Source organism: Anarhichas minor, unplaced genomic scaffold, assembly GCF_050575085.1.
Source record: "Anarhichas minor isolate MPS153535 unplaced genomic scaffold, ASM5057508v1 ptg000021l, whole genome shotgun sequence".
NCBI classification, from domain to species: Eukaryota; Metazoa; Chordata; class Actinopteri; order Perciformes; family Anarhichadidae; genus Anarhichas; species Anarhichas minor.
The window spans coordinates 402,764-414,563 of record NW_027466467.1 but is presented as its reverse complement, the minus strand read 5'-3'; the positions used below and the strand labels follow the sequence as shown (position 1 = coordinate 414,563).

The window sequence follows — 11,800 nt, the reverse complement described above, 5'->3', positions numbered from 1 at the left end:
CTCCGAACCGCAGCGACCTCCAGTCCGGGCCGCCGCCGTCTCCGAACCGCAGCGACCTCCAGTCCGGGCCGCCGCCGTCTCCGAACCGCAGCGACCTCCAGTCCCGGCCGCCGCCGTCTCCGAACCGCAGCGACCTCCAGTCCCGGCCGCCGCCGAACTGCAGCGACCTCCAGTCCCGGCCGCCGCCGTCTCCGAACCGCAGCGACCTCCAGTCCGGGCCTCCGCCGTCTCCGAACCGCAGCGACCTCCAGTCCCGGCCGCTGCCGTCTCCGAACCGCAGCGACCTCCAGTCCCGGCCGCCGCCGAACCGCAGCGACCTCCAGTCCCGGCCGCCGCCGTCTCCGAACCGCAGCGACCTCCAGTCCCGGCCGCCGCCGAACCGCAGCGACCTCCAGTCCTGGCCGCCGCCGTCTCCGAACTGCAGCGACCTCCAGTCCCGGCCTCCGCCGTCTCCGAACCGCAGCGACCTCCAGTCCCGGCCGCTGCCGTCTCCGAACCACAGCGACCTCCAGTCCCGGCCGCCGCCGAACTGCAGCGACCTCCAGTTCCGGCCGCCGCCGTCTCCGAACCGCAGCGACCTCCAGTCCCGGCCGCCGCCGTCTCCGAACCGCAGCGACCTCCAGTCCCGGCCGCCGCCGAACCGCGGCGACCTCCAGTCCCGGCCTCCGCCGTCTCCGAACCGCAGCGACCTCCAGTCCCGGCCGCTGCCGCCTCCGCGCTGCAACGACCTCCAGCCCTTTACCCTGCTGGGTCATCAGTCTATCCCCCTGAGCCCCAGTCTATGGACTCCGGTTGCCCGGAGCCTCATCTCCAGTCCCTGGAGACCCGTTCCACGTCTGATCTCCAGCCCCTGGAGACCTGTTCCCCGTTTGATCTCCAGCCCCTGGAGCCCTGTTCCCCGTCGGATCTCCAGCCCCTGGAGCCCTGTTCCCCGTCGGATCTCCAGCCCCTGGAGCCCTGTTCCCCGTCTGATCTCCAGCCCCTGGAGCCCTGTTCCCCGTCTGATCTCCAGCCCCTGGAGCCCTGTTCCCCGTCTGATCTCCAGCCCCTGGAGCCCTGTTCCCCGTCTGATCTCCAGCCCCTGGAGCCCTGTTCCCCGTCTGATCTCCAGCCCCTGGAGCCCTGTTCCCCGTCTGATCTCCAGCCCCTGGAGCCCTGTTCCCCGTCTGATCTCCAGCCCCTGGAGCCCTGTTCCCCGTCTGATCTCCAGCCCCTGGAGCCCTGTTCCCCGTCTGATCTCCAGCCCCTGGAGCCCTGTTCCCCATCTGATCTCCAGCCCCTGGAGCCCTGTTCCCCGTCTGATCTCCAGCCCCTGGAGCCCTGTTCCCAGTCCGATCTCCAGTCTCTGGAGCCCTGTTCCCAGTCCGATCTCCAGTCTCTCGAGTGCAGTTCCCAGTCCGATCTCCAGTCTCTCGAGTGCAGTTCCCAGTCCGATCTCCAGTCTCTCGAGTGCAGTTCCCAGTCCGATCTCCAGTCTCTCGAGTGCAGTTCCCAGTCCGATCTCCAGTCTCTCGAGTGCAGTTCCCAGTCCGATCTCCAGTCTCTCGAGTGCAGTTCCCAGTCCGTTCTCCAGTCTCTCGAGTGCAGTTCCCCTCCTGGTTCCCAGTCTCTCGAGTGCAGTTCCCCTCCTGGTTCCCAGTCTCTCGAGTGCAGTTCCCCTCCTGGTTCCCAGTCTCTCGAGTGCAGTTCCCCTCCTGGTTCCCAGTCTCTCGAGTGCAGTTCCCCTCCTGGTTCCCAGTCTCTCGAGTGCAGTTCCCCTCCTGGTTCCCAGTCTCTCGAGTGCAGTTCCCCTCCTGGTTCCCAGTCTCTCGAGTGCCGTTCCCCTCCTGGTTCCCAGTCTCTCGAGTGCCGTTCCCCTGACCCCCAGTCTCTCGAGTGCCGTTCCCCTGACCCCCAGTCTCTAGAGTTCCGAACCCCGGACCCCCAGTCTCTAGAGTTCCGAACCCCGGGCCCCCAGCCTCTAGAGTTCCGACCCCCGGACCCCCAGCCTCTAGAGTTCCGACCCCCGGACCCCCAGCCTCTAGAGTTCCGACCCCCGGACCCCCAGCCTCTAGAGTTCCGACCCCCGGAACCCCAGCCTCTAGAGTTCCGACCCCCGGACCCCCAGCCTCTAGAGTTCCGACCCCCGGACCCCCAGTCTCTAGAGTTCCGACCCCCGGACCCCCAGTCTCTAGAGTTCCGACCCCCGGACCCTCAGTCTCCCCAGTCTGCCAGGCCGGCCATCCCTCCTCCGGACCCCCTCCACCCTCCCTTGGAAGATGTTCATGTTTTTCTTTTTTTCTTTTTGGACGTCTGGAATCCGTCCCTTGGAGGGGGGGTACTGTCACGATCAGGCTTTGCCCTGTGTGTTCTGTGTCTTTGTTTCTTTCTGTAGCTCCTCACTCACCTAATCAGTTCATTCAGTGCACCTGCCAGTCACACTCACCTCATCAGCTTATTAGTCTCACCTGTTCACTCTGTCTAGTTCACTATTTAAACCCCTGTCTTTCACTCACTCACTGCCAGATCATTGTGTTTTTGTTTCCTATCTACCCGCCCGTTTTGCTCTTCCTGTTCCCGGTTTCCCAGTCTGTCTGCCCTGTTTTTGCCTGCCTTGTCCTGCCGGATTTACCACCCTTGTCTCGTCCTTGGATTACCTGTTTTTGTTTCGTGAGTTATTAAAACCTCTTGTTCTACTCTGACTGTCTGCATTTGAGTCCTCATTATGTCCCGTGACAAAATTAACTATAAATGTGTATAAGACTTGTTATCAAGCTAGACTGTGAAGCAGTTCTATTACACTGTTCTTGATACTATTTTAATTCAATGTTATACTGTTGATGCTAATGAGTTCAGTTAAGCTGGTCATTAACGATTTTATTGGTTTATTAGTTTTTGTCACGGCTCCGCTGTGACCTCAGCTTGTCTCCCCTCTGTTGTCTGTGTGTGTGTGTGTGTGGCTTGAGTGCGGCTGCAATCATCCGGCACCTGGGCTCATCTCCTCACCTGACAACAATTACACCATCATCACCTTCAGCTTAAATACCCCGGCTTTCTGCAGTCTCATCGTCAGATTGTTCCTTCAACTCAGTGGTAGTTACACCTCGGCCCCTTTGAGTTTAAGTCTTCTCTTAGCGAAAGTTAGCCTTTTTGACGTTTTTAACTAACTGTTTTCCCTCTGCCTCAGCGAGTCCCGTGCCACGCCGCCGCACACACCGCCTCGCTGCTCCACCTGCATGCTCCACCTGCATGTTCCACCGGCTCCACAGACAAGCAAAATAAAACTCTTTTTTCACCTACTCTGCTGTCCCGGTGTCTGCGTTTGGGTCCAGGATAAACCGACCATAACAGTTTTCTTCTAAACATGCAGTACATTGTGAGTTTTGTGATGTAATACAAATGTCCCTTTATTATTTGAGAACATGTAATAAACTGCAACTATTATGTATTGAATGTCTATTGTTCTTTCAATTCTTGGGAATTAAATGCAAAAGTAGCGGGTTATATTACCCTTTGTAAATAAACGGTAACATTCTGGCATATACCGTAAAATCACGGTAAAACCCAATTATCCTACTATCACGTACTGTAATCCAGTATATGGTATGATACAGTAAAAGTAAATTACGGTAGTGTACCGTAAAAAAACTAACTTACTGGCGTCCCTGCTGCCAGTAACTTACTGTCAATTTACGGTGAAATAATTTAGAGTGTAGGCGTCTCTGCTTAGTCAGCTCCCACATGCAACTCAGACCAAAGTAGGAATTAGATGGATGTACTCATCTCTCTGCATCATCTTTTATCTGCTCTCCTTTTTTCTCCGCTGGCATCTCAGTCTCACTTCTCCATTCTTTTCTCCCTCTCACTCAGCCTCCAATTAATTAAAATCTCTCTCTTTCTCTTTCTTCTTCTTCTACTACTTCCTCTGGAGGGAGTGGAGGGGCCTCCTGGCGATCGCAATTTTACAGTTGACATTTTCCCACGTTGCTCGTCATTAAGAAAACAGTGGTCCTCTCTCTGCAAGGTGCTGGGCAAACACATCCGCCGCCAAATAAGAACATATCGTCTCTCTCCAAGGCAATTTCATACAGCAGAGTTTTCACTCGCCTCGCCCTCATGTTCTGCAAAGGGTGAGAGAGAAAGAGAGAAAAAGAGAGGATGATGTATGGTTGTTATTTGTCTGTACAGGGAGACATTAACTCTGACAGCCTGTTTGTTTGCACCTAACAGACTGCACATGTAATCGCATTTCAACAGGTATTTATTTGTGCGTACGTCTTTGTGTTTATGTGAACACAATGGCAAACAGGACCTTGTTGTCAACAGACTTGATAAGTCAAAGATGAAACTGTGACCCGTTTGAATCCATGAAGGAAATGATGATCAGACACCGTTGGACCAGACATCAGGGCCTGTTTTTATGACGCATCTCATATTCTCTCATATGAAATGCTTTAATCTGGAGTTACACAGCACTTTAAAATGATTTACGCAGCTTCCTATCACTAGACAATAAAACAACAACCTGTTATGTTGCTCACAGACTGAATCCTACAGACTCTTATCGTGGTGCTGACATGAAGTTTGTGAAATATTTCAAAAACTACTGGACGGATTGCCATGACATGTGTAATGTAATGTGGTTCAAAAATTGTTTTTCTCAGAGGATGAATCCTGATGACTTTGGTGATTCTTCTCCTCTTGTGCCACCAGCAGGCCAAAGTCTTTACTTTGCATATAAAATATCTAAACATCTACCAGATGGATTGATACTAAGTGTTGGAGAGACATTCATGGTCTCCAGCGGAAGCAGAGGGTCCACTGACGAAGGATCACATACCTGTCCCATCTCTTCCTTCACAATATATTTTGGCATATTCTGCCTTCAATGCCCAGTGACAAATAATCAATACTGAACAATTCTAAGGTTGTATTGGATAGTTCCTAATGTAGACATAATGAAGTCTAAATCAAGATTTAAAAGTTGTATTGTAAGTTTAACTTGCAAATATGGAGTTGGTTCCTAAATGCACTTGCACCATAAGCTATAGATCGATTATTAAATAGGCCCCTGAGCCTTGTTTGAATTGGTCCACACCAAATTAAGGGAACTACAGGTGTGAATGCGACCTAAGAGAGAGAGAATGATATGACTTGTCCGGGTTGTGGCTGCCTCTTTTAAAGAATCACCAATGTTGTCCCATGACTTCAAGTGTAAGAGTTTTGATGAACTGCAGCTTTCTGCAAATCCCCAACCTCACGTCTCCCACTGCCTTCTAGGATCGCGATACTGCAGGGCAACACAGATTTTGTTGGTGTTGCCAGTTGGCCATGTGCTGCAGAACGGCACAGTCCAGGGTTTGAGCTCTTTCCAGGATCTTTTTTTCCCACAGTAAGGCACAACAACTCAATGGTTGCACCAATTTGGGTTTGTTTATTTGAGTTTCAGGTGGGCTGGAGACTCAGCAGCACAGATTGTTTTTAAATCTGTGTTATCCTTTGATGGCGCTGCAACCTGCCCAGCATGGTTCATCTTCTGTCTAATCCGTGCTCTGATCGGTTCCAGCCCACATGACCCTGAGAGCAATTAAGCACGTAAAGGCAATTTTATCCACCAAACTGTTTTAGGATGACTCGCTGAACTGTTAGCCACAGTGTGCTTTGCTTTAATGCCAACGATTTGTTTCCCACAGTGGATGTATCATTTTGAGGTCACTCCACAGACTTTCCAATAACAATGGGTCTAAAATGGTAGTTGAGTCTTAGGCTAAATTTATCCACGCTGGATCACAATGTGCTAACGTCTGTGGCTGGATAAACAACCACTAAGAACTAAGAACTAAGGAATGCTCATAATGGGGCATTTTACCTGATTGTTGCTAAGCCACCTTGCCAAACACTTACCCTCATCATGGGCCACCTTGCCAAACACATGCACACACACACAGACTCACACACACACAGGCACACACATGCACACATACCATTGTTGCAGACATATGTTCAGGTTTTGGTTTGCTGTACCGTTCCCCAGGGGACTTCCATGATGCCTTGCACCTGCTTGCGAACACAGTCAGGTCTACTTCCCGGTCATCAGTCATTGCCAGCCACCCTCGTGATTGGCAACAGAGGAACCAAGACCACCAGAGTAACTCAGCAACTCACAGAAAAGAGAAAAACCAGTCAGTCAAGTAAACTATGAATATTCAGCTACATGACATGACCACTGAAAGAAAATCCATAGGTATCAAAACAGTGCAGCATTTTGGGTGACAGGATGGGTCAGCAAAACGTCACACTGTTACACCGGAGACACAACCAGGATAATCCCCGTCACTATTGTAACCATGAAGATGAAGGTCAGCAAACCTAACAAAGAAGAAGTTTCCACCCAAACCACGATGGTTGATGTCCACATGTAGTTCCATGGTTTGTCCCCAAAACACCATAAAGGAAAACAGGGAAGCTTACAACCATCCATTGACAGCTCATTTTGCTCATAACAAAGAGCATTACAGTATTTATCTTTGGGTCACACCAAGTCTCATTTAAACGGCGGTGGCGTTCCACTGACAGGGTTCGGTCTTTGAATGCTGAAGCTTACAATGAAATGAATTAACTGCATAGACTAAAATAATTGAGAGCAACATGGGGCATTGATTACTCCAAGGGTTGAGTCTGTTTGACTGTTAACTTTTGTTGTTGGAAATTCAAACGTTGAACTGAGCCAACAGCCACAGCTGAGAGTTCTGCTCAACCTGCAGAATGTCACTGAAAGAGATGCAAAATGACCATAGAGAGGTGTAAAATCACAACACAGATATTCAATCACTACAAAGAGACACAAAACAACTACTAAGAAATACAAAAGTCAAACAAACCACTTACAAAGGGATGAAAAGTAACCATAAACACAGACAGAACAACTTCAAAGAGATGCAAAGTGAACAAAAAGAAGAAAAACATATACAAAAGTGATACAAAATATACATTTAGACAAACAAAACAACTACAATAAGATACAAAATGACCCTGAAGTCAAAGAAAACAACTACAAAGAGATGCAAAATGACTACAAACGACCTAAAATACCCCAATGGATTGTGTTGCTGTGCCTGGTTACCTGTCTTTTCAGTCACTTGCACTCTTGTTTGTTTTGGATTATAATAATAACGTGTCAAAATAAAGGTGGTAATGAGTAATTATAATACTACATATAGCACCTTTAACAGAAAACGTGGTATACAGTGGTACAGTCAGCTTGTCAACATTCTCGCGTACACACACTGGCTGCTGCTGGGATTGAACCTGTGATGTTTTGATTATGGGGCAGACTCTCTAACCTGCTGCCAGGTTACATAAAACCACAGCCAACACATAACCGCTGTCTTTGTCTGGAGGTGCAGGAGCCGCAAGAGCCTCTAGCACCCTGAGGTGTTTACTGGAGGCAGCAGCTGCACGAGAGACGTCGGAAGAAAGGAGCTCTTTCACCCGGGGCCTGTGGGGGGGGGGGGGGGGGGGGGGGGGGTGCCGTAGGAGGATGAGGTTATGACAGAGAGAAAGGTGAGATAGAGAGATAAGGCAGAAGAGAAAGTCGTGATGAGAAGGTGAGAGACAGAGAAAGCAAAGGGAGCACCATCTTAATTCAGTGTGCTAGCATTCTAACATTTGCTAATTAGCAGTAAACATAGAATCCAGCTCAGGCTGATGTGAACGTCTTTAGTTGTGCAGGTGTTTGGTCATAAACCAAAGTATCATAGTATACATATTAAAATGTTGACCTGATGATGGAGCTAGATGAAAAGTCGGAATACTTATCACAGTTCATCCTGACAGGAACATGAATGTCTGAACCAGATGTCCTGTCAACAGCCGTTGAGACGTTTCACTTTGAACCAAAATTGTCAACCTCATGGTGGCGCTAGAGAAGAAGTCAGAGGATCACCAATGTCAGTCGGGAACCACGACTGTTTGTACCAAATTTAGTTCCAATGGCTCCAGTAGACATTTCACAGAGTTCGTGAAAGCGTTGACCTGCTGGTGGCGCTACAGGTACAACGACGACTGTATTTAGTGATTGAATGAACACAATCCACAACTGGCTAACCTCCCATTTAGAGGTGATGTATGCAGACAATCGACAAAAATTTGTCGTATAAGACGTGTCATAAACTAAAGAAAACTAAATGAGACGCACTAAGCTGTCTGCCGGAGTAACAGTGGTGGTGAGGTACAGCAGTGTGTGTACTGGCGGTTCTGTCAGGAGTTAGCGATTAGCCAAACATACTGTCCAAAACAATTACTGTGAGCAAACTAACAACCAGTGATGCAAACAACCTCGTCAGTCCTCCACATTCCAAATATGGCAACTTCCGTTTATTGGTTGCAAATATATACGATGGCGACGGCCTTAATCGCTAAACTCGAGGCTTCAAAACATCAGTCCACAAACCAATGGGGGACGTCAAGACGACTACAGGCGAATTTAGGCAAGTGGTCATTTTGCATTACAAATGGACGAATCTACAGACATCACAAACAAAGCAGTTTTACTCGTTTACGTGGAACATGTGTGGGACGGGGACTGACAGGAACAATTTCTCTGCACTAGAGAGCTCCCTACAGTACGACTGCAGAGGACATGTTCAGCTCAGGTTCAAACTGCTCCATCATTACATTAAATACAGCTGAGAAGTTGAACATTTGGGTCGCGGCTTGTCATTAAGGGGTGACGGTGGGTCCCGCTGCCAGACCAGTTGAGAACCAGTGGTCTAGGAGATGTTGGGATATTGGGAGTCAGTAATTTAAATTCCTCCCTTTCAGCACCATGAATGTCTTTAACAAACGTCCTCGCAATCCATTCAATAGATGTCAAGATGTTTTTACGAAAAAGTAAAATGTCAACCTCATGGTGGCTCACTAAGGTCGTTAGCATTCCTCCTCTGGAGAACATCAATGTCTGAACAAAATGTCATGATCAATTCATTTGAATTGAGTACATGATTTTCAGTCAAACCACAAGATTGAATATTGAGAGATTGAATGTCACATTGACAGATTTATTGAATTAGCTTCAGTGCAGTTTAAAGCAGAACAAACAGATGTTGCAGACATGTTGGTTCTCCACAGTATTTGTGTTTTGAGGTATCGAGCTGAGCAAAAACACGTCTTGAAATGCTGATCACTCCTCGTCCGCCCAGTGATGTTGGATCGCCGGTCCTTGGTTTCCAAACATCCTCTGTTGTTGATTCCTACTGAATATGACCCCTTGACTTTTACCCAAACTAAACAGCCATTTGTTTCCAATAAAAACACAAGCGGAACAATTCAAAACAGAGTCTTGCAGCAGCATTCTTTGGTATTAAGAGCAGGATTAAATGAGTTTGTGCTCCATCGTTCCATCTGTTTCTCCTCAAAGAGAACAAAAAGATGAGGAGTATCCGTGATCTGAAGTCAAGCTTCCAAATACATACATCCTGTTTTCTGTTGTCTAAATTATTGAGTGTTTGTGTTAAAGGTCCTCAAGTCCTCAAGTAACACTAAGGAGCTGTTTTTCTATGAGCTAATATATTATTCATATTATATGCTTTTTATTTATGAATGTTTCCACATTACAAGACATGATTGAAGACGGTGCAGATGGCTTAACAACATTCCTGTGATCTACAGGTGGTGGTAATTCACCCACAAAAGCAGAGAAGAAGAAGCTGTTGGCTGGCAAACATGGATGTGGACAATGCAGGATTCAAAATCTTCAAAAGAAAACCGACTTTGCAAATGTTTCAGAAGAAAGGAAACACAAATAAAAAACGATCTTTCATCCAGGAGACCGCTGTTCATTCCCCGTGTGAAACAAGAAGTCAACGGGGATTCATTCGTCAAGCAACTTCTGTGTTTAACGAGATTTTATTAGAGTCGTCATATACATATACACATATTTACATGAAGTGTAACTTCTGCATTTAACCCATCCCTAGCTTATTGGGAGCAGCGGGCTGCTGAGAAGCGCCCGGGGAGCAGTTAGGGGTTCAGTGCCTTGCTCAGGGACACTTCGGCACAGGACTCGTAGCAGCCGAGGATCGGACCTGTTTAGTGTAGACAACAGAAAACAGGATATACGTATTTGGAAGCTTGACTTCTGTAGGTACAGTATTTTAAAGCTAAAGCTAACGAAGTATTTAACAATCTGTTCCTGAACCTAAAGTAGACGTATGCATGTTGGCTGGATGGACGCTGATGAAGTATAAAGAACAATGAGGCAGTTTTGTTACAGAATACTTTAATCATGTTGTATCTGTTGGAGACCAAAGTGTGAGATTAATCTGGGACACAGTTGCATCTGCTGTGATGAAGATGATGAGGAGGTTTTAACTGAAGGGGCGCTCACAGGATTTTCCATGTGTTAGGTCCTAATGAACTCTTCCTGGTGGTTTACAGATAATTCCCGTGTTCTCTTTGCATCTGATGACAGCTACCTTTGGTAATTTGGCTTTCTGTGGCAAAGCCCATTCAAACCTCAGCAGATCTAAACCGTGACGAATCCTAAATGAAAGGGACTCATTTGGTGAACTGTGACACATTTTAATGTTTGGAACGAGGATTCAAAACATGTCTCTGTTTCTAATGTGACTCTAATATGAAGTTGAGTCATACCTTCTGTTTTTTCCTGCACAATAACATTATTTTCTTTTTTTGCCTTGTGGCTGAAATCAAACCCACGCTTTGGAGCACAGGAGTGTAATCTTCACATTATTCATGTCCACAACATGTGATTTGTGTTTACAGAGTTTCATCTCGTGGCATTGTGCGAGGTTATTGGAGCATCATATTGCGACCGCGACTGTTGACCACAGATTGAAGTGTTTCATTGTGCTGTATTTCAGCATTTTGTGGCCGACTGCTTACTGCTTGGGTCCATTAACCGAGCTGGTCCAGGAACAGAACGTTGAATAGAAATTGCTTCTTCTGTAGACGCTACAATATCTTTGGCGTCCTGATTTCTGCATTGTTGTGCGGTGAAAACAAATATTGCAAGTCTTGTAAAGGGTGTGTGCACCTGTTTAGTGTTCGTGGGAGAGAGTCGTGCCACTTAACGGTGAAGCGTTGATAAGAAGAGGGAACTGACATTCCAGCCTTACATCTGCCAAAACAGAGCTTTAAATCAGTTGTGTGGGAGCCTTTAGGGCATCTGCAAAATGACCAGGGAGTTGTTGTACAAGATGGATATCTGACTTGCAAATAAGGCGTCAATAAATGATTGCAAATATGTTGCAACAGCTGTGGAGGTCAAATAAATGTAGCTAGCTAACTGGAAGTAGTTGATGATGATGATACTAAATACTTTAGTTCATTAGCTCTATCACAAATATTCTGATTAATAATCCTGTAAATCCTGATATTTCCTCTGAAAATGATCGGGAGATTAAAATCTCGTATTGACTGAATTTCAGTCAGAATACCAAGAGCCGGCTGATTTCACAAGAAATCATCAACCGACAGTTGACGTGAACTGAGTCACACGTTAGGAATGAATCAAATGTTAAGAGTGCATGAACCGACCCTCAGCTCGTGTGCATGCAATATGTATTCTTCTGCAGGTGTGTGTGTGTGTGTGTGTTCCAGTGTTTTGATAAAAGCGTCATAATATTATTATGGGATGGAGATGCCAAGAAAGACAATAGCGGTGTAATCCCGCCCGTCTGTCAAACACACTTTAATCCTGGACAATGACAGGTAAACTGAACTGTGTGTGTGTGTGTGTGTGTGTGTGTGTGTGTGTGTGTGTGTGTGTGTGTGTGTGTGTGTGTGTGTGTGTGTGTGT

General features: G+C 47.2%; 1 long non-coding RNA gene across 1 annotated transcript; it reads left to right on the top strand.

Moving 5' to 3' along the window:
* Positions 1-2,002: 2,002 nt before the first annotated feature.
* Positions 2,003-3,427, top strand: LOC142954812 (uncharacterized). The gene is made up of 2 exons (XR_012955755.1): positions 2,003-3,072; positions 3,167-3,427. It is a non-coding gene; the product is annotated as an uncharacterized LOC142954812 (long non-coding RNA).
* The last annotated feature ends 8,373 nt before the right edge of the window (positions 3,428-11,800 follow it).